Source organism: Pygoscelis adeliae, unplaced genomic scaffold (genome assembly GCF_000699105.1).
Source record: "Pygoscelis adeliae isolate BGI_AS28 unplaced genomic scaffold, ASM69910v1 Scaffold664, whole genome shotgun sequence".
Lineage (NCBI taxonomy): Eukaryota > Metazoa > Chordata > Aves > Sphenisciformes > Spheniscidae > Pygoscelis > Pygoscelis adeliae.
The window spans coordinates 765,635-771,237 of record NW_008824762.1 but is presented as its reverse complement, the minus strand read 5'-3'; positions in this window follow the sequence as shown (position 1 = coordinate 771,237).

The window sequence follows — 5,603 nt, the reverse complement described above, 5'->3', positions numbered from 1 at the left end:
CGCATATCACAGAGACAACACAAGCAAGATGTACTGCATATGAAAGGACTACAGTGCCAATAATGATTACAGAACTTGGAAAAAGATGAAACAAATTTCAGACCCCTGTGTCACCTCCTTTTCCAAGTATCTAACTGGGATTATTCTCTTCATTCTTCAGCTGTGAAATGAGGCCCATACTGCCTCCTTTTAGTGATTCTACTACTTAGCACAATATCTCACTGTCAGCAAATTTTCATTAAGACTGCCTAAATTTTCCTTTGCTCAGCTTGGTTTTAATAACCTTCTCTGTCAATTCCCTCTCCAACAGTTAGGTCTGCACTTCCCAGTTTTTCTAATCTTTTCTTACAGATGCTTAGAATAATAATAATAATACTCCTTTGAACATTTTTTCCCATTTAGATATGTTTACTGCCTGGAAATCTTATCTAAGCAGAGTTTGAGGATGTGGGATATTTGTCCAGAATTTCTAGCTGTTCCAGACATATGCATGTGCACAAATGGTCCAAACCAGCCTGTGTTTCACAATTCCCTCCTGCTTTTATCTACTTATGGACTGGAAATCTCCGCTTGAAATTTGGGAGTCCCATTCATCAGGCATAATCTCCCATTTATAATCTGCCATTGCGTTGAACCTCTTACTTGAGTAAGCAGTCCAGCTTAGATACAGCAGAATTTCTCAGCTGTGGGGTGGTCCTCAAGGGTAAGTATCAGAGGTCCTTAAGGCAGGGCTCTGGAAAAAGCCATTCTGTTGGCAACAAGGAAACATGACCATTTGGAGGGAGGAAAAAGGGATGCAAGTTATGGAACTAATTTGGAGGGGGGAACTGTGAAGTATAGTATCTAGGAGAGACTGAGGCAAATATTATTCATATCAGCCTCTACACCTCTGCTTTTGGTGAATTCTCAGCAATAGGACTCTTTACTAATTCATCTTTTTCATCACTCTATTTGTCATTCCAATTTTCCTTCTCTACTGACTTGATTCAAGCAAACAGCAGCATCTGAAGCATGTGGGGAGAAATTACAGCATCCATCTTTAAAGTGACCTGCTTTTCTTTTTAAGCAACATCCATGCCCTACCCAGGCTTTGGAGGTTCTCTGCTGGATAATGTAAAATGACACCAACTGCGCTATTTATATCACTGCAAAGTGACTACATGATGTGATAATTAGCAGTGTTATATCTGCTGGAGTGAGTGATAACACTGTAACACATTTTTGTGTTAAGCAACACAAACAACAATGCCTGCAGGTTAAACAGTACCTGAGCAGCTGATAGGCCTCCTGCACTGTTATTTCCAGGAGGCAATATCCACTGGCTTCATTCATGCGTGAGGCACAGTTGTAATGCTCGTTTTATTACCTCTTGCAGTACTTGCCCTCCATGCAGGTAAATGATTTTTGCAAGCAAGCTTGCTTTGGGCAAGTATGGGTGTTCGAGACATTTTGCGAACGAGTAAGGTTGTTGGATGAAAAAGTCCAAGTGCTTGGCCAGTCAGTTATGTTGACACTTATATCAGACACTGTTACTCCTGGATTGAGTCCAATAGCTTGTGCTGTGTTTCAGCTTACATATTACTTCAGAAAACACAGCCAGTCTTGACCTGACGCCATAAAAGTATGAGTATGATCCATTTAGCCCACATCTAGGTAGAAAGATTCTAGCTTTGCTGATGAGAGCCTTGGCTTCTTTTAAATATTAGCACAGCCACAGCCGCAGAGAACAAGAACCTGTTATGCTCAGTGAATTTCAATGGTTAATCACACTCATTAAAAATGTTTAATATGAATTTGGTCAATTTCAATTTCCATAAATTGTCTGTTATGCCTTTCTCTGCAGGATTAAAGGACCATTTTGTATATGCTATTTTCTCCCCAGGAAGGTTACTAATGCACTAATCATGGCTGTCTCAAGTCATCTTTGAGATAACATCAAATTTGCTCCCCATAAATATTTTTCTCCATCCCTTGAGCTATGTTTGTGTCTCCTCCCTGCACACCCTGTAGTTTTTCAACATCCTCTTTAAAATGTCAACAACAGAACTGGACATACCATTCCAGTATGCAGGAAATGTGCCAGCCTCAGGTGAGCAGTGCCAGACAGGGAACTAAAATCATCGCAGCGCTTTCCTGCTGGTTCATCCAAGGAATGAGTTTTTTTCACCAATTATATCACCCTTACAAAGTATGTTGGGTTGTTTGTTATGAACTATAAATACAACTCACTGGTTACTAGGCTTCAGTTCTTCACTGCTTATCTTTAGATCAGTAATATTGCATTTTATTTATCTAAAATACACTTTCTTTGGATGGACCAAGCTTTCAAAGCAAAATCTGTAACTACCTTTATTCGTCATGTCACCCTCTCTGATGAGGAACAATTCTATATTTACCTCCAGCTCATCTATAGGATATCCCATAGGAAGGGGGACTAGGAACTCTACAGCTCAGGCTTGTAATTCCCTGGTTCTAATGCAGAGCTGTTTCATGTTTCATGAAAAGACAAGAGAAGTCCTGCTTAACCTTGGTAAAGAATAGCATTATGATTGTGAAAAGAAACTGGAGAGTGACGTGTAGGTGAAACATACGGGCAATGTTTCCATGCTGTCAGCTAGTGCGAAATGTGCCACCTCCATGACTAGAATTTATCCTGTCTCCAGCCTGCAGCTGCTTTGTGTTAGCAGAGATTCCTGCCACCAATTTATCTAGATTCCATAAGCAAGTCCATCCGAGATAAGACGAACTTTGGGCTCAAGTCTGTTAGGTATCCATCAGGACTTTGCCTTGCATATTATCCTAGTCCAGTGGCCTTTTAACATTAATAGGCAACTTAAATTTTGTTGGGGTTTTAATATATATATTTTAAAAATCAATGACTTTCCAGGAATTTTGATCCAAAGTAATTACACTTATAAAATTAATATTTTTTTCTCATCTATTTCAATTTCTTGCCATTACCTTAAGCTGTTGTTGTCTGCAGAAAATGTGAGCAAAACTCTGTGCCTTCTTAAGAGAGAATCTCCAGCTTACACCCAATGTAATTGGGTGGATCTTATGCAAGAGGTGAAAATCAATTAAAAGTTATTTTTTTAGTCCTCTAAGACATTATATGCTTGCAATGTAGAACCTTCGAACTTTTCCCCTTGATCTGAATGTTCCTGTGAGGTAACTAACTTTGGACGGGTCCATAATAGTAAAACATTGTCAGTAAGTCTTCCTTTTCAAATGAGCAGAAAAACTTGTTTAAAGCACCTTCCATCTTTGAAAGCATTTTCCCCTTCATAAACCTTGAAGTGTTACAGCAAAGCTGGAGCTGTCTGCAGACAGAAGCCTGCCTGTCACTTATGGAAAACTCAAATTTCATATATCAAGGGCTTGTGTGAAAATTACTTTGAGTGTTAATTGCCCAAATGATTCAGCTTTATAAAAGCCTCTCTTATGTACTCAAGTATGTCTCATAGCACGCTGAGTGCCAAGCTCCAATAGAGAGCCAGCTGTGCTCTGCTCCCAGATGTTTGAAGAAGATAATTCTTGCCTATCATTTCAGTCCCCCTCCCAAAATCCTGAGAAATTTGTTTAATGAAGTCATTAATGCACAATAGCATATTTCTTCTTTTTTCTGTTAAAATAATACTCTGCCTAGAATGTATGCAAGTTTGCCTTGGCTTATAATTACAGTAGCACATTGTCAGATTAACTGTGCTGAGGAGATAAAACAAAAGCCATCAGTTCTGCAAAATTAAGACTCTGCCAATATAATTTAGAAAGGATCAGATCCCTCTGATTTCAAAGATACTGTTTGTTTTCTCTGTTTGAGGTCATTTTAATTCTCCCATTTACCTATTGCAACATGAATTGCTGTTGGAAACCTAACAAAAAATATATTCAGTCTTAAGTCTTGGATTCAAGCCTTTTCATAACTATTCTTCATCTAGATCTCAATTTTCAACATGTTCATGTATCAGATCCTTGACCAATTTACATTGCTTAGGTTTTTTTAAGTCAAAGAAGCTACAGTGAAGTCAAGGGATTTGTGTTAATTTATACCAGCTGCCTGTGGGCCGAGCTGAAACCCTGGACCCAAACAACAAGAAAACAGCCTTTTACAGGGAGATCCTGTCTGGACTTTGCCTATCAGTGTGCAGGTGCAGAGAATTTCAAGGAGAGGTTTTCTGTGCTATATGGCAGTAAAATATTTGTGAGATCCACAGCTTGATCTTCATAGTGAGTGACTACCTTCAATTCGTACTCCTATCTGACTCAGCTGCCAGAAGAGATTTCTGTCAGACTATGTTGTAACTGAGTTTGAACAACCAAGGTAGGTGCTGGGTTAATTCAGCCTGTCTTCGTGGCCAGGCTGCTCTTGAATCACAACTGTATAGCTGTATTTACACAGTGCAGGTGCTAGGCGATATGAGTTCACTTTCCATATTTCCCAAGGTATCACAGTAGAGCTCATATGTCTTCCCAGGTCCACGTGTATGTGTTTTCACCCACCAACACAGCATTTCTAGCCCACAGGTCGCTCCGGTTTTACAGCATCTGATCCAGCTGTTGTTGCGAGTTATGGACTCTGCCCAGCATCTGTAACCTCTTTCAACCATTTTAAAGTTATTGCAAAGTCCATTTTTGCTGGTTCAGTCAGAGGTGATAAGACCCTCTGGAAAGCATTTTGTCTGTAGCTGATGGCCCTCACAAGCTGGCGGCAGATGTTGATGTGGAGATTATTGAGGTTGCACACAGATCGGAGAGACGTGAGACAGCGGATCTCCTTGTGGTGACGGTGGGATGAAGCAGCTGCTCTGAAACAAAGCCACAGCCACAAAAAGCTGTGCAAGTCTGGGACAGCCAGAGTGACTCTAGATGCTTCTTCTTTTTATGAAGCTAAGCGAGGCATTTGCTTGTATCTCTATCAAATGATCCCTCCAAAATTAGGACATACACACCTGGGGACACAAATGATTCACTTATTTTTTTCCCGCTGGTGTTAATGGGTACAGTGGTGCAAAGCTTAACATTCTCTATACGGGCTTAGCAAAGGACCTTAAGAAGTACAATTTGTATTGCTATCTTGTCTTGTTAGCTGGAATACAAAATTCTGTAGTTTGCAAGGTTGTTTCAGTGAGGTTCTGTGCAGCCAGGGTATGTCATTCAGAGTAAACGTGAGATGTATTGCTGTTTCAATCACCAACCGCAAGAACCTAGAAAACACAGGCAGAAACGTACAGGCAGAGACTGAATGTCTCCTAAGGTATGGAGATCTTTTTATTTCTGCTTTTTTACATTCAGGTGTTGCCTGTAGGTAGAAATACTATTTGGATTAGAGTAGTTCAGCAGCCACAGCAGCCACTGACATGACAACTGAATGGACATGTAAATGTTCTGCATCCCAGCAGCTGTGTATACCCTTCTGGAGCAGAAGGCTATGTATCTTTGGAGCGATTATTTTATTTTGCTCCTGTCAGGAATTTCACCAGCTAAGCTATACTGCTGATAACCTCTCCCCAAAACAAAAAAAAACCCCACTTTAATAAAGTCCCAGTGAAAATCTGGGCACACTCAGAGGCCTTGCTCGTCGAACTAATGGAGTCCCTCATTCC